Consider the following 19,289-nt stretch of genomic DNA (forward strand, 5'->3'; position numbering starts at 1 on the left):
CGCATATGCACGAGGGTACCCGAGAGTTGGGCAAATTGAACAATGGCCTCGCGCATATGCGCCGAGTAAGGGCGCGCATATGCGCGAGGGGCTGTGCGAGCCACGCGCCGAGACATACTGTCTCGCGCATATGCGCCGAGGAGCGTCGCGCATATGCGCGAGACGTGTTGCATGTAGAATGCGCCATTTGACTTGATGCATGATACGTATATATATATATATACATATCAGAATTAAAGAAGAAAGAAACGAGAGCTTCCGGCGGAAAAATTATGTTCAATTCGATTTGTGAGAAATCTGTGTGTCTGATTTTGAATCCGACTTCGGTACTGTGTTCCTATCAACGCAGGCTACAACTGGACGTAAGTTTTGTTACGTTCTAACATGTTTTGAGATTATGATATTGTTGGAATCGAATACACTTCATATATGATGTTCTTGGCATGTTAGACATCGTAGAATTGAAGTCAGATTGAGAAACGGATTGATTATGAAATGGTTATGAATTTTCAAAATATATCGATTGATATTGAACAGATTTATATTATGGGTTGATTACTTATGATATCGGATATGAGTTATGATTTGTAATTGAGGTCTATTGATTTGGTATTGACGGGGATACTAAGATTGTGCCGTTATACCGTTGATTTGAATTAAATCCAGATTAATCAGATTTAGTGTTGAATTGAGAATGGAATATTGATATTATGATTCTCGATATGTCGTTTCAGATTTGCAGAGACAGCCTTGAGTTCAGAACGGTTATTGCTTCAGACCGAGACTACAAACGAAAGGTATAAGTCAATGTGGTATTGGGAGATCGACTCAAGTAGGTTATACTTGAGTTTCCCTAAATCACATAATATTTGTTACTATTTGCATTGATTTGATTGATTTGAAATCCATGTTCTATTGATTTATAGGAGCATGCATTAGATGAGTATTAGATGAGTAATCTTGTGACTGAAGTGCCTGATAGTGGCAGGATCGCCACGGGCACATTGCACGATGTCACAAGATAGTGTATTGGCGATAGTGCCAAAGTCTGTCACTCGATGATTAGCTATCGATGTGGATAGAATTGGAGTTTCTTCTATTACTGGTGATCGATACCATATCGATGTGGATAGAATCAGAGTTTCTTCTATTACTGATGATCGATATGGAATGCCAACATCTGGAAACCGGGATCCCTAGACTAGGATTGAGTCTAGTCTGAGTCGTGGAGTCACGAGTATTGTCGACATTTTTATATTGATTATATTTCAGCTTTTGGTATATTGCTGTTATCTGTCCATGCTTTTATGTTTATCATATGATTGCATGTTTCATTGATTTATACTGGGATTATATTCTCACCGGAATTATCCGGCTTTTGTCTTGTTTGTATGTGTACATGACAACAGGTGGGACAGGATCAAGGTCAAAGAGATGAAGAGGGAGCGTGATTAGAGTGGAGACCACGGACTTTGATGTACATAGGGCTTTGACACTTGACATTTAGTTGTTGAACCTTAGTTGTAAATGATTGTGTGTTGTACCGGATTTATACTTTTATACTGATATGTATAGGAGTTTGATTTCACTAAGTTCCGCAATTTTAAAAAAAAAATTAGACCCTGTTTTATAATTTATTAATTAGTCCCAATGATGATTATGAACATGATTAGCGTCCGGGTCCCCACAACAGGTGGTATCAGAGCGATAGATCCTTTAGATTGAGATATGAGCTAGTGAGCGGGGTAGATTGAGTTTTCTTTCCTGCTTTTGAATGCTAGCATGTCTTACTGCTTTGATACATGTTACTTGCTTATCTGATTTGATATGGTAATATGTTTGATTGAGAATGAATCAGCACCGCTTCTGGATCAGCAGTAAGATGATCGGAGGAGGACTGAAATAGAATTGTAGTATTTGTTATTGATCCATTTGATTATCAGATATGCTTCCGAGGAGAGTACCAGAACAGGGTAGCACGTCAAATCCTCCAATGGACGTTACAGCCACTCCAATGGAGACATTGTTAAAAAGATTTCAGTCATTTCATCCACCGACTCTGAAAGGTACCGAGAATGCAGTGGACTCTGAGAGTTGGCTAGACGATATTGAGATGCTATTTGAATCCCTGGACTATATTGATGAGCGGAGGGTAAAATTAATTGGACACCAGTTACATGACGTTGCAAAGAACTGGTGGATTACGACGAAGAGGGCATTGGAACACCGAGGTACGACCATTACCTGGAATGTGTTTAGAACTGAATTCTATCAGAGGTTCGTTCCAGTGTCGTACAGGAAAGACAAGGGAGCCGAGTTTACTAATTTGAGACATGGCCAGTTAAACATTGAGGAATATGTGGCCAAGTTCTCTACATTGTTGCGGTTTGCTCCCCACGTGGCTGAACATGATGAGGCCGTTGCGGACCAACTTATCAATGGCCTAAATCCTGAAATTTTACATTGGTAAATACCAGGAGGCGAAACAATTTCACTGATGCCTTGAATTGGGCTAAGGGAGCTGAAGCCAGTCTGATGAGACAGAGAGGAGCTTCGTTTGTGCCTCCAGCACCGGGATCACAGCAACCACCTCCCCGGTTTGAGAGTGGCAGCAGTAGTGGCGGAAAGAAGGACTTCTTGAAGGCTAGAGGGAAGCAGTTCAAGAAGTCAAGAAGCAGTCCTTCTAGCTCTGGGACTCCTCGACAGAGCCAGAGCTATACTGGACCTTATTGCAGTACCTGTGGAGGGAAGCATTCCACCGAGCAGTGCCGAGGAGTGTTTGGCAGCTGTCGTATTTGTAGACAGCAGGGACATTTTGCCCGAGTATGTCCACAGAGAGGTGCTCAGGGATCCCAGGTAGTTGAGTCATCTGGATCAGTGGCTCAGACAGGGAGACAACCATCTGCTGTTCATTCTTTCCAGCCAGCACCGTCTACTCAGTCACAACATAGGACAGGAGGAAGCCAGACAGTGAGCCAGCCTCCGAGACAGCAGGCCAAAGTGTTCTCTTTGACTGAGGAGCAGGCACATGATGCACCTGATGATGTTGTAGCAGGTAACTATTTTATTTCTGGTTATCCTGCATATGTATTTATTAATACTGGTGCATCACATACATTTATATCTGAGCGATTTGCATTGAGTCATGCATTGCCTATTGATTCATTGTCTGCGGTAGTGTCTGTCTCTTCTCCGTTGGGGACATGTTTGATATCAGTAAAGTCTGTTAGATCGTGTACACTGCAGTATGATGGGAATGAAATTGAGTGAGATTGCATTGTGCTTGGGCTATCTGACTTTGACTGTATTATCGGTATCGATATGCTGATCAAGTACAGGACTACAGTCGATTGTTTCCACAAGATCGTGAGATTCAGACCTGAAATGGCTGAGGAGTGGAAATTTTATGGTAAGGGTTCTCGAGCCAGAATTCCTTTGATATCTGCAATGAATATGACTCGATTATTGCAGAAATAAGCTGATAGATTCCTGGTCTATTCAGTTGATTTACTGAAATCGAGCCCATCATCGGTGGGCTTGCCAGTGGTGTGTGAGTTTGCTGATGTCTTTCCAGATGAGATTCCTGGATTACCTCCGATTCGAGAAATAGACTTCAGCATTGAGTTGATGCCAGGAACAGTTCCGAATTTGAGGTCTCCATACCGAATGGCACCGATTGAGTTGAAAGAGCTGAAAGAACAGTTGGAGGATTTACTGGCCAAGGGGTATATCAGACCGAGTGTGTCCCCTTGGGGAGCTCCAGTTCTATTTGTGAGGAAGAAAGATGGGTCAATGAGACTTTGTATTGACTACCGGCTACTGAACAAGGCAACGGTAAAGAATAAATATCCATTGCCTCGTATTGATGATTATTTGATCAGTTGCAGGGTTCTTCAGTGTACTCCAAGATCGATCTGAGATCTGGATACCATCAACTGAGAGTCAAGGATTCTGACATCCCAAAGACAGCATTTAGAACCAGGTATGGACACTATGAATTTATTGTCATGTCGTTTGGTTTGACGAATGCACCTGCGGTATTTATGGGGTTGATGAACCGTATTTTTCAAATATATCTTCATGAGTTTGTAATCATATTCATTGATGACATTCTGATTTATTCTAAGAATATGATTGAGCATGCAGCACATCTGAAAACTGTGTTGAAAATATTGAGGGCTGAGAAATTGTATGCCAAACTGTCAAAATGCGAGTTTTGGTTGAGACAAGTGGTATTTCTGGGGCATATTATATCCGAAGACGGTATATCAGTAGATCCCAGTAAGGTTGAGGCGGTGATTTCTTGGCCGAGACCGACATCTGTGCCCGAAATTCGCAGTTTTATGGGTTTGGCCGGATATTATCGTCGATTTATCAAAGATTTCTCCAATATTGCCAAGCCAATTACAAAGTTGACTCGGAAAAATGCACTGTTTTTTTGGTCTGAAGAATGTGAGACCAGTTTTCTTGAATTAAAGAAAAGGTTGACCAGTGCTCCGGTATTGACTATCCCGTCTGGTACTGGTGATTTTGTGGTTTATTGTGATGCATCTCACCGCGGATTGGGTTGTGTTTTGATGCAGCGAGGGCATGTTATTGCTTATGCCTCAAGACAGCTGAAACCCCATGAGACTCGATATCCAATTCATGATCTTGAATTGGCAGCCATTGTCTTTGCATTGAAGATATGGCGACACTATCTGTACGTTGAGAAATTAGAGATCTATTCTGATCATAAGAGCCTAAAATATCTATTTTCATAATCAGAATTGAATATGAGGCAGCGAAGATTGCTTGATTTGTTAAAAGATTTCGATTGTGAAATCAAATACTACCCAGGAAAATCTAATGCAGCAGCTGATGCACTGAGTCGAAAGATATGTTCTCTGTCCTTATCGACTATGGGTATTTCCAATTTGATTGAAGACTACTGTTTGTCTGGATTAGTATTTGAAACAGATCGTCAGCCTTTGAGATTATGTGCTATTCGTGCTGAACCAGAGTTGATTTTAAAAATTAAAGCGGCTCAGAAAGTGGATCAGAATGTTCAGAATTCGATTGCGATGGTCAGAGCAGGTCATCAATCCGAGTAACGGGTACGTGACAGTGTACTGTATGTGAATAATCGTCTAGTTGTGCCAAATGTTTCAGAATTGAGACAACAGATATGGACAGAAGCGCACAATAGTCGATACAGTATTTATCCTGGTGGCAGAAAGATGTATAATGATTTGAAGGGACAATTTTGGTGGAAACAAATGAAGACTGATATTGCAGAATTTGTTTCCAGATGTCTGAATTTCCAACAGGTGAAGGCTGAAAGAAAGAAACCAGGAGGATTATTACAGAGTTTTTCGATTCCTGAATGGAAATGGGATCACATTTCCATGGATTTTGTGACACTGTTGCCACGATCCTCCCGAGGTTGTGATGTGATTTGGGTGGTGATTGATCGATTAACCAAATCGGCATGTTATATTCCATACAAAATGACGTACCGATATGATCAGATGGCCGATATTTATGTCAGAGAGGTGGTCAGACTGCACGGAGTGCCAAAGTCGATTGTTTCAGACCGTGATCCTCGGTTTACTTCGCACTTCTCGCAGAGTTTGCAGCAAGCTCTCGGTATGAAGTTACATCTGAGTACCGCATATCATCCTCAGACTAACGGACAATCAGAACGGACGATTCAGACATCGGAAGATATGCTGAGAGCTGTAGTGCTTGATTTTAGCACTAATTGGCAAGATGCATTGCCTCTCCGTGAGTTTTCGTACAACAATAGCTATCAAACGAGTATTGAGATGGCACCTTTTGAAGCGTTGTACGGAAAGAAGTGTCGATCCCCTCTTTATTGGGATGATATCTCTGAAGTTCCTGAGACTGGACCTTACATGATCAGAGATATGACGGAGAAAGTGAAACTGATTCAGAAGAAAATGACGACAGCACAGGACAGACAAGCCAAATATGCCAACCTCCGACGACGACCGTTGATATTTGAGGTAGGAAACCGAGTATTCCTGAAGATTTCTCTTTTAGAGGTATTGTCAGATTTGGCAAGAAAGGGAAATTGTCTCCAAGATATGTTGGTCCATATGAGATTCTCGAGAAGATAGGAGATCGTGCCTATCAACTCGCTTTTCCGCCTTCATTATCAGGAATACATGATGTCTTTCATGTATCCATGCTACGGAATTATCTCCCTGATGACTCTCATATTATTCAGCCAGACGAGGCCGAACTTGATGAATCTCCGAGTTACGAGAAACCGATTCGGATTATCAATAGCAAGGAAAAGAGACTCACAACGAAGACAGTTCCTCTTGTGAAAGTTCAATGGACTCATGGCACTGAACAAGCCACCTGGGAGACTGAATCAGACATGAGACAAGAATTCCTAGCATTGTTTCACTGATGTAAGTTTCTATTCAGTTTCTATTACATGCCTTCTTATTTATATGATTGATTGCCTGTGATTTCGATGACGAAATCATATCTTCGGGGGGGGGGGGGGGGGGGGGGGGGGGGGGGGGGGGGTGGAGGGAGAAATGTAATGCCTGAAAATCGATGTTAATTAACGATTATTGATTTATAATTTGAGGTGATTATGAGAAGATTAATTGGGACACGGCAGGAATTCAGCATGAAAAGGTGTGTGTGCGAGGATGAACTCTCGTGCATATGCGCGACCCAGCCGGGCGCATATGCGCGAAATGTCCAGAGAACCTCGCCTATATGCGCGACCTGAATCCGCGCATATGCGCAAAGGTACCCAAGAGTTGGGCAATTGAACAATGGCCTCGCGCATATGCGCCGAGTAATGGCGCATATGCGCGAGGGGCTGTGCGAGCCACGCGCTGCGACATACTGTCTCGCGCATATGCGCCGAGGAGCGTCGCGCATATGCGCGAGACGTGTTGCATTTAGAATGCGCCATTTGCCTTGATGCATGTTACTTATATATATGTGTGTATATATATATATATATGTGTGTGTATATATATATATACATATCAGAATTAAAGAAGAAAAAACGAGAGCTTCCAGCGGAAAAATTACGTTCAATTCGATTTGTTAGAAATCTGTCTGTCTGATTTTGAATCGGACTTCGGTACTGTTTCCTATCAATGCAGGCTACAACTGGACGTAAGTTTTCTTACGTTCTAACATGTTTTAAGATTATGATATTGTTGGAATCGAATACAATTCATATATGATGTTCTTGGCATGTTAGACATCGTAGAATTGAAGTCAGATTGAGAAACAGATTGATTATGAAATTGTTATGAATTTTCAGAATATATCGATTGATATTGAACAGATTTATATTATGGGTTGATTACTGATGATATCGGATATGAGTTATGATTTGTAATTGAGGTCTGTTGATTTGGTATTGACGGGGATACTAAGATTGTGCCGTTATACCGTTGATTTGAATTAAATCCAGATTAATCAGATTCAGGGTTGAATTGAGAATGGAATATTGATATTATGATTCTCGATATGTCGTTTCAGATTTGCAGAGACAGCCTTGAGTCCAGAACGGTTATTGCTTCAGACCGAGACTACAAATGAAATGTATAAGTCAATGTGGTATTGGGAGATCGACTCAAGTAGGTTATACTTGAGTTTCCCTAAATCACATATTATTTGTTACTATTTGCATTGATTTGGATGATTTGAAATGCCTGTTCTATTGATTTATAGGAGCATGCATTAGATGAGTATTAGATGAGTAATCTTGTGACTGAAGTGCCTGATAGTGGCGGGATCGCCACGGGCAAATTGCACGATGTCACAAGATAGTGTATTGGCGATAGTGCCAAAGTCTGTCACTGGATGATTGGCTATCGATGTGGATAGAATTGGAGATATATTACTGGTGATATATCGATGTGGATATAATCGGAGTTTCTTCTATTACTGGTGATCGATATAGAATGCCAACATCTGGAAACCGGGATCCCTAGACTAGGATTTAGTCTAGTCTGAGTCGTGGAGTCACGAGTATTGTCGACAGTTTTATATTGATTATATTTCAGCTTTTGATATATTGCTGTTATCTGTCCATGCTTTTATGTTTATCATATGATTGCATGTTTCATTGATTTATATTGGGATTATATTTTCACCGGAATTATCCGGCTGTTGTCTTGTTTGTATGTGTACATGACAACAGGTGGACAGGATCAGGGTCAAAGAGATGACGAGGGAGCGTGATTAGAGTGGAGACCACGAACTTTGATGTACATAGGGCTTTGACACTTGACATTTAGTTGTTGAACCTTAGTTGTAAATGATTGTGTGTTGTACCAGATTTATACTTTTATACTGATATGTATAGGAGTTTGATTTCACTACGTTCCACATTAAAAAAAAAAATTTAGACCCTATTTTATAATTGATTAATCAGTCCCAATGATGATTATGAACATGATTAGCGTCTGGGTCCCCACAACTCGCCCCAACGTGCAAAAGAGAAAAAATGCCAGATTTTCGAGGAGCTCGAGTTAGAGAGAGTCTTTTTGTCTGCCCCATCGCGTTTGAGTGAAAAAGAAATGCGAGTAGACTGGGCTAGGGCGGTAGAATTCTTCTGCCCTAGCGCTACCCGATAAGGAAACAAAATATGCATGATATGTTTCAAGTTTTGTTGAGTTTTGGAGGCATATATATATATATATATATATATATGTATGTATGTATGTATGTATGTATGTAGGAGAAGCCCTAATACACGAAAAAGGGGACTATTGAAGAGTGTTACTCATACGCTCAGCCACAAAAGATAGAGAGCCGCACGAAGAAGAATTCAAGAGAAGACCAAGAACTAGTTACAACATTTTTTCTTTTTTTTTCTCTTTATTAATTTAGGATTTAGGGGATATTACCTGAAACATCTATGTCGTGAATTCTTATTTAAGATCGAATTTGATTTTTAAGCATTCTTGATAATATTATTGTGTTTATTACAACTTTGGAATATGATCAATTTCGAACAGATTTTAGGTGTTATAATTGATACCGATAAAATATTTTATAACATAATTCATAGATCTACAACTGAAACGTTTACTACTTTTTAATTTTAAAATCCTACTATATTTTTAATTTTTTTAACATAAAATTCGAAATTTATATTTAAAATGCTCAGCATTTCCAAAATCCAAAAAATTAATTTAACATTTAAAAATTTACAGTGCATAAAATCTCTAACTCTTCAATTAACAAAAATCATATGTTAACCATTAACATGATTAACGCTAAATTTAAAATCAAGCATAAAAATCTCTAATTAAATCATTAACAAAATCTTTAAAATTTTTAATATCAAACTAATGCGAAAAATAATGTCCCTCAAGAGTGTACTGCGAGACTTGATCCACTCAAGCGTCAGCGCCTTCCTCAATCTCATCCTCACCTGCAACGTTCAAACCTAATGAGTCCAATAACACAACACGTTCTAAACATGAGTAACAAATAATACATATCCAAGAATATACATTAAAAATCATACTTTTATTCAAAATAAGCTAGCATAAATTTGTAAGAATAATTTAAATCATAAATCATCAAATCATAAATATTTCCATCATTTATCGTTTTTGGTGAAGTTTGATCTTTAAAAAGGACTAGCTGTATCATGTGGTTGACTGATCAGTCTTAGCTCGCCATTGCACATGGGAAGGTGAACTAGGCACCGACGTAAATAGAAATACGATTGTTGGGCTCCCTTTGGGGCCTTCTTCCGTAAACGAGCTCCCTCTGGGGCCTTCTCCCTCATGATATTCCCAATAATCATATATCATATCCTTTTTGTCACAATCAATTCACATCCTTCAAAATATTTTTTTTTTCTTCTTCTTAATAATAAAATATCATGTCCTTTCCACATTCAAAAAATAGCATTTTAACACTAGAAATTGCACAGCTTTATCATAAATCATAAAATCTCATATTTTCATCATAAACATTTTAAAATATCATTTAGCATGCATTATGATTCTTTGGGACACTGCCAACCCGTTTTGTAATACCCAGTTATAAAATGATCGTTTTGCCTTTGGACTAAAAAATTCACGATTTTGATTTTTTCTCACTTTTGTAACCTCGAGGCTATCTCAAAGAATTATTTTAGCTTAAATTTGACTTCTAATATTTTTATTTAACGTAAACTCGGTCTTTTTGATTTAATTCTTTAATTATTAAACCGTGAATCGTTTAATTTTCGAATTAATTCAAAACTTAATATTTTCTTTCCAAACTTTAAACATGAGCTTTTCCTTCCTAAGAAACCCCCGTGAGCCATGAGCCACACCTTTGGACCCACGATTAGAGCTCCTACCAATATAAACCCAAAAAGTCGAACCCTAAGCACTACACCAAGCCACGACCCCATTCCCTCGAGCCATGACCGAGACATCCTCGATGAGACCTGACCCTAACCCTCATGGACTTCACTTGGACCAATGCACAAGCCCGAGCCCACGCGCGAAGCCCATCCTTGTGCATGGACCCGAGCCGCGACCTTCCGAGATTTCTAGCCATGCAAGGACTCTCATAATCCTCCAAAACAACCCCACTCGCACTTAACCATCCTCTGGACCCTGCTGGACAATCCTAGCCATCCATAGCCGAGGCACGAGCCCTTCTCTCAGAAATAGCACCTATGCGTGAATGGGGAAGAGTCCCGCCCCGTGTGGACTCTTCCCTGGCTGCTAACCATGAGTCCTAGCTATGCTAGGACTCTTCCTAACCTCAGACCATGTCCTGTAGAGCCCCTGCCCCTGCCCCTGCCTTATCTGAGCCGCACGTAGCCAAGCCACCTAGCCGTAGCCTTCCTCCAACGAGAAGCCCTAGAAAACCATCTGTCGGTTGCCTCCCTTGCCTAGCTCGGTTCCAGCATGTATTTTGTCCCCTAATGACTCTTTTCTCGTCCATTAAACACCTCCTATTGGCAGCGTGTCCTTAGGAATCATAACATTTTTCAAACAAGCGTAAAATTATCAAAACTTTGAAAATATTTGTTTTATCATCAAACGGTTCATGCTTCAATATTTTTCAAACAAAAATAATTAAAACAAGAATAACATGATTTGAACGGCGCTTCAAAGAAGTTTAGAAGTGTGCCTCTGCATTTTAGAACGCTCGAATATGCGATCGTTGGTGTGGGTTGCGAAGGGAGACGAGCGGGCAACGAAAACACCTTGATTTTTCCTCTCAAAATTTTGGAAAATATTGTGTGTTGTGTGTGTTGTGGATGGCCGTTCAAAAACTTAGAATTTTTATTTTATAGCTTTTGAAATTTGCGTGTTAATAAGCTAAGGTTTTGGGCTTTTGTGTTTAGGAGCAAATGGGCGTAATAATCTTAGGTAAATTAGGCCCAATAAAATCTATTTAATTGAAAAATAAAAGTTTACAAAAATTAGTTTTCAAAATAATATTTTTGGTCCTTTAAAAGTCCATCGTTTGTTCAAAACCGACTTTCCAGTTAAAATCAAGCTCGTCTCGTAAAATAATTTGAGCTCCAACATTTAAAAAAAAAATTTAATCATATTAATAGGCCTTGAAAATATTTATTGAAAAAATATTTTATCTTGGTCGTCTCCGGTCTCTTTTCCCCAGCCTATTATCGAATATTCGGATAAAATCTTCAGTTTTCATGAAATCATGTGATCTAATCATTTTGTCATGCAATTAAACCTTCACTCATATAATATACATGAAGTAATCATTTAAAATCAATTAAGCAATTTAAATCATTTGCATGCATGTGGTTTACGTGGGTTGGCTTTTTGGACGTTACAACAACTTGTATAGACATATGAAGTTGATACATATTGATAGTCATAAACCAATAAGTCGAAAGCAAGAGGATTTCACGGTACGTTAATGTGATTGCATTTGTTAAATAACACAGAGGGCACTTGGTCACTGCATTTTGTTAATTAGATTAATATAGATCGACAAAGTATATTGATAGACTATGAAATTCCGTCAAAAGCATGACTTATAATTGAAATCCAATCATTATAGAAAATTCAGAGGTAGGTAAATCAAGATTCTAACAAATGTTTATTTATTAATTTGATTTATATATTTATATTGTGAATTTGCTAAATTATTTTATTTGACCTTCAATTTAATTTATTTATTAATTCACTTTTCATTTAGTTAATTAAAGAATTGTGCTTAAGTTAAATTTGTTTAATCAATCTCAGTGGGATCAATATTCGTACTGTTAGGATAGGTTAATACGAGTAAAGCTTTAGAAGGGAGGTTGAATAAAAATTTCTGCTTTTTGAAATATTTTCCAAAATTGAATCAGTTCTTTGAGGAATTGATCCTGAAATCTTATATGTCTATATCGATTAGCTAAATAATAATAATAATAATACCGCAGAAATAAACTGAAAGATAAATTAAATATTTTAGCTAGGGTATCATGATAACTGAATGAATAAAAATGATGCACACGAGGATTTTTGTAGATGTTCAGAGACTTCAAATACTCCTATATCACTTCTTCTATCTCAAGGATAAGAACTCACTACAAGACTTTGATTAATTACAATGAATCTATAATAATCCATTTCAGTTTGGATTTAGACATTGCCAAACTGAAACTCTTAGTTTTTCTTTTCATTTATCAGTTGATAATTGAATAGCTCAAATAATTATCCTGAATGCTAAGTGTAAGCTAGAATTTCAATTTGAAAGCTGAATAAAAACTTGAAAGTAAATCGCAATTGATTGAGATCGTTACTGACTGTTTTTTTTCATTAACTTCACTAACTTCTTCAAGAACGAACTTCTCAACTATTTATAGTATTTGATTCCAACAGTCACATTGAATGCATTAATTAATGATATTTGTTGAGTCGTCTTTTAGTCCTGTAGACAACATTATTCTGACAGAATTATGATGTATCAGACTATTATGCTTCATCTGTTCTGCTTTGATACGGACTGTAAGTTTGTCTGCTGAGATTCAAATTTCAACTGATGACGTGGCTAACTTATCAGGAGTCAAGTTGGTCGACTGATCAGTTCAGCTGGTCTATATCAATTCTAACTGATTTCCTCTCAATTTGATTGTTCCAGTTCATTTTTGATTGATGCAGTTTAGCTATATCAGTTCTAGTTTTCAGTTCTGATATCCGATTTGTTTGCCAATCTCCAATTCATCAGTTTGAGACTTATTAATACTTATGAGAACTTAAGTTTATTTACTTCAGTTCTTGGTATGTTTCAGTCTGATAAGTCTCCTTCAATTCAGTTACTATTTAATTCAGATCTTTTGTATGGTAACTGATTAGTTTGTCAAACTCTGAAACTTGTAAACTTCAACACTTACTTCGTACACTATATTATAACTTGACTAGTGCGTTTGTGATTCATTCGAGCATAAAATTTTATTTTATATTTAATAGGAATTTAAAGTATAAGAAAAGCTCGATCAAGTTTTGGATCTGTTGTCGAGGATTGAAATTGGAAAAAATTTCTTTTACTTACCTTCTTTAGTTAATCTTATTTATCATACTTCATTCATGCGTGATTTCCCGTTTTATATTATATTTTTGCATATTTTTCTTGTGCAATATTTTAAAATGTTTTATAAAAAGTATTCACAAGTTTTGTCCAACAAAATGAAGAGCCATTCTATTCAACATAGACATTTTCAATAGTTTAGCAAACACATATAGGTATCACGACTATTCTACCAATTTTTTTAACCATTTTTTTTAACGGTTTGGATGCAGAAACACGAAGATTGGTAATAAATAGAGCTCTCGTAACTGGTAGTTTCATATTTACCTTTGATGGTGATGAGATGACACATTTTTTAAATTATATGGCATATTTTAACTATCATCAGCATTAGTATCCTTCACTGTAGAGTTGGAGCCACCAACACGTTCTCCAAATTAGTTACCCAGATTTTATGAACCAACATTTTGATTATCAAGATGGGGATAAAAATATTATAGAATCAATTATGGATCAACTCAAGGTTATGATGGAAAATACGTGGCATTGACCGGGGAATCGATAGAGGATCGGATTCAGTCGGGAAAATTGTTTGAAGAGGTACCATTTGAAGCTCACAACATCAATTTTCGAGAGTCGCCAAGAATGTGAAGTAAAGCGAGATAGTCAAACGGTGATCAATCAGTTTGATTGATGATGATTATTCAAACAACCAAAGTTGTTAGAGTAACATGGGACAAACTGGTAATCTAGGGCTGTTTGAACCTTTCCAAGATGTTGAGCCTTAGCCATAGGAGATTTTTGAAGAAAATCTAATAAAGATGTGACAACAGTGATTTTCTCATCCCGTGCATGTTATTCAAATTCGTGTTTTGTTGAGGTAACGAGCTTAGAATTTTTATATCAAGCCATACATAAAACCAATACCCAAATGTAGTTTCATATGACAGGTACTTTGGGCATCAACCACTCTTTGATGAGTGCTTTTGAGGGTCAAGCCGGCAACTAAAAATTATGCGCTACTTAGAAGGAAACCTAAACTTTTTATTTATGTTTTATTTAAATAAATTTTAGTTTTGAATTTAGTTCTTGTTTATTTATGAGTTGATTATTTTTAATCCCTTAAATTTTCATGGAAGATGTGTGCATTGGAGGAAGTGGAAGATGGGTGACCTAAGAAATTCATGAATATAAGAAGATTGATGTACATCTATATAACTCGAGACCACTGATTTACAACCAACCAGGGGAGTTTTTTTCTTCTTTTTTTTTCTTCTACATCCCGTATTCTTGCATGTAATTATTGGTGTTTAATAGGTTTTATGTCTATTGTGACATCTAATGCATTAAGGACAATGCATGACTTTTGTATTGGAAGAGGTAGTTCTTTTCTGCTATTTATTTATTTACATATAAAAAAATCACGCATTTAGTTGTGTCTAATCATGTAAAAATTAGTTCAAAATGATGGGATGACGACACTTAGCCGATGAAAAATACGAATTTAGGATAGACATTCCCATTGATCTGGTTTTTTTCATTAGTTTCGGAAATCATTGTTGCTAAAACATGAAATTTTTGCGTGAACATTGAATATATTTAAACATTTTTGTTATAGCTAGTGAATCGTAGTGAAATTAAAAATTTTTGTGGGAAATTTGAGAAGCATGAGGTGGTTCTTGAACTCGAATACATGTCCTTTTAAATGGAGTTCTTACCAGCAACGTGAATATGCTTTAGTCAATTTTTCTTGGGCTACTGAACTAAGTTGAGCCTATCATAAAACATAAATCATAAGAAACTCATCTTTACATTGAGTCTCATAATTGTACCCTTGGAAAAAGATGAACCAAAGACAAATATTCATGTCCTGAGGGAGTACATATTTGAATTAAAAAAATTCAATTATGAAAGAAAAGTTTCTTGCAAAAAAAAACTTAAAAAAAAAAGATGTAAGATGAGGGGGATCCAGATAAAAGAATGAAATCCTATTCCTAGGCTAAAAAGAGAATAATGTATGGAGTTGAATGAAATCATATGCAAAATCCTAATGTGCGTAAATTAATCCATCGTTGTACTTCCTATGTTTATTTATCTTATATTGCATTTGGTAACCCTCACTTGAGCTATAGTTTACACCTGAGAAGTTATAATGATTTGCGTTTGCTGGCTATTAACTTGTGGAGAAGAGGTGAATAAAAGAGAGACTTACATCAACATGTCAATTGAGTTACTTGCAATTTTGGAGAATGAATTTCATAATATCATAAAGCATTCATGCGGAATAAGAAATAAAGCAATAAAAGTTTAAAGTTCAACTCACTAAATTCTAGCATCCTAACAGTTTATAAATAAAACGATAACTCATAAATCATCACAAGTCTTTAATATATGCGGAATTTCTAGGTCCTCGGGTATGCACTGCGCCTCCCGAATTACTCGATAGTCTGCACCTCACGACTCAACATCGTCATCATTTGCAACTATTCAAACCTAGAGAATATAATGACTCAGTATGCTCAGACCTTATATAGCAAGTACGTAAATATACACTCACATGTATAAAAATTATTTTTACTAAGAATAGCCTTTTGCATGCTAACCTGAAACCTTCAAAAATATGTAAATTTTTAAATCATTCTTACATATGAACATTTACATTTAAAATTATCATTTTTAGGTGAAGTCCGATCCTCGAAAGTGACAAAATTCATTCGATTGATCAATCTATAAACCATAGTACTAGGCCGCCGGGTTCAACGACCACTTCTTCGACGATCCCACCGACTATCATAAAAATAACTTCACCGTTAACTTTTCAACGGATCCATTATCATTGAGATTACATCCCTCGCTTTTTACGGTTCACTCCCTTTGTCATTACAATTTCACTGTTCCTGTTTTCAACGTGTCCTTTACTACTTTTACGTCACGATCAATTCACATTCCTCAAAAATTTTTTCCTTTACTTTAACATTTCATAAAACATTCATAAATTTCCATATTCTTTGAAATTTACAAAATGGTTCATATCATTCGTATACGTCAAGTTGCTAAAAATAGCATATACGTGCAAATACGTTAAAACTTCTAAAAATAGCATATATCATGCATATACTTTAAAACTTCTAAAAATAACATTTTCATGATGTGAAATTGTTTTAGAAAGTTTCAAACCGCACTCAACTTTCCTCGAACCGACCTCCCACGACTCAACGTTATACGTACCTGGACGACCTCAAACCTTTACTTGGCGAAAAAAACTCAATTTCAAAACTTTGAAAACACCAAAAATAACATGTAGGTTGCTGAAAATTCAATCTTGGGATCTACGCTTCAAAAATGACCCAGTTTGCTTACCGGGTGACTCATTTACCACCGTTTTCGTGTTTTCGGTAAAACAAATGACCAAACTACCTTTCCGACTCGAACAAACCCGAGATCAGACCTTTACTAACATCCCAAAACTCAATATAAGCTGCTGGAAGTTCCCAAGCCCAAGCCAAAACCGAACCATGTATTAAATTTTTAACCTAGGCTCAATTCGCCCCTTTTTTGACACGTTCGGCAGATTTATGACTCTGAACAGACCACGGCTCGCAACGACCCTGAACCAGGCCCTAGAACCCTTTCTTAGACCTAAAAAAGACCATGATCAGGCCCTTTCAGACACAAACCAGATGCCCCATTCTCTAAACCCCTCACATCAGCAGTGCACCAAACCGGCTCTTCATGTGCAGTCAGGGAAAAATGCTCCAGTGGCTGTGGCTGCCCTTGGCTTGACTCTTGGCTCACACCATATCCTCACCAGGACCCTAAGGCACGGCCCTAGCCCTTGTTCCAGCCTTTGATCTGACTCCTTAGCCCTAGGAACCCCCACACACCAAAATAGCCACTACGCGGTAGCATACTTACTCTCGGCCTCAGCTTTGCTCCTGCCCATCCAACCCTTATCCGACCCCAACCAAGACCTACCTAGGACCCTAAAACAACCCTCCATACCATGGCTAGGACCCCATGCAGCCCCTTTGGCCGATGGAACCCCAAACCCATCCATTTCCCTCTCTCGGCCCTCATGAAATTAATTTGCAGGTGTGATACCCTTGAGGCACCCCTCATGCCTATATTCCCATCAAAATTTTCTCTTAGGCATTTAGTTCGTCTCTTAAATCTTTCGGTTTGCATCCCCCTTTTGTAAACTTTACACAAAAAATCATAATACATGCAATAATATGGATTGAATGGTGCATAAAGAAAGGTTGGAAACATGTCTTGTTCCTTTATTCTTACGAGATACGAGAGACGGCACGACGAGATACGAACGGGACACGAAATATCCATTCCTTCCTTCCTCTATGTCTCGGCCACCTAGAGTTCTAATGTCTGTGTGTGTGTGTGTGTGCTGCAATTGTGTGTGGGAGGCGTGAGAATGAGGGTGTAGGGTTATTAGGTTTTATTTAATTAGGCCATTAAGTTTTTAATTGGCTTAAGTTTATATAATGAGCCCTATAATTGATTAACTAACCACAAAAAAAAGGCTCGTTAAGGTGTTAATTAAATACATATTTAATCCTCTAAAAATTCCCAACAATATTTAAAATATTTGGTGCCACTCGTTTCTAGTATCGCACGCATGAAACTACTCATTTTCTTAGCAAAATTTGGCTACCAATTAAGTTCCTTCCTTACTATAAATAGATTTTTCGCTTTCCTAATTTGGATTACTAAGTCCAAAGTTTCTATTTATAATTTTCTAAAACTAGAAACTTTATCAAAATCATCTTCGTTTCTCTCGTCTTCTGTCATGCATCGCGTATTCGACTGCGTAAAGTTTACATTCATATCATTCAGTTAAATAATCATTAAATCATGCAGATACGTAAAAGTTCTTCTAGACAAATCATTTAAATAATTTCAAATAAATTTTCATGCATGTATGTGGTTAATGTGTTCAGGTTTTCGGGCTTTACAGCGCTTAAGTTAAATTTGTCTAATCAATCTTTGTGAGAACGATGCTCGTACTTTGTACACTATATTATAACATGACTCGTGCATTTGCGATTCATTTGCCATAAATTTTTATGTTATCTTTATCAAGGATTTACCGTGCATGAAAAGCTCGATCCATATACAAAGCTAGCCGATGTCATAATGCAATTTGATAAGACAAGAATGATCCACGGCTAGAGCCAACAACAATGTTTTCAACCATTTCACTTCACACGTAGTTGTGGCCATAAATCGATACTCAGCCTCAACCGAAGAACAATATATTGTATGTTGCTTCTTTGCTTTCAGTTATTCCTGAATTCCCTAGGAAGACAAACCATCCAGTCAGAGAATGATAAGTGAGCAAACAATTTGCCCAATACGAATCATACCAAGCATAAAAACGTAAATTGCGGCTGAATTCCTTGCCTAGGGTTCCCTTTCAAAATATCGCACAACACGCAGCGCGAACTCCCAATATTGTTCTTTTGGATGTTGCATGAATTGAGCTAAGATATGTATGCAGTAGGATAATTAAGGTCGTGTAACCAATAGATAAATAAGTCTACCCACTATGCATCTATAACTTTCATGATTGGACATATGAGCTCTATCTGCTAAGGCCAAGCTATGATTTTGCTCTAGCAGTATGGAAACGGGCTTAGGTTCAAGCAGCTCGACCTCAAAGATAATATCCAACTTGTATTTACATTGGCATATGAAAATGCCTTCAGAACTTCTTGCCATTTTGATCCCCAAGAAATACTTCAACACTTCAAAATCTTCATATGGAACCATGTGTT

Source organism: Primulina eburnea, chromosome 11, assembly GCF_022965805.1.
Source record: "Primulina eburnea isolate SZY01 chromosome 11, ASM2296580v1, whole genome shotgun sequence".
NCBI lineage: Eukaryota > Viridiplantae > Streptophyta > Magnoliopsida > Lamiales > Gesneriaceae > Primulina > Primulina eburnea.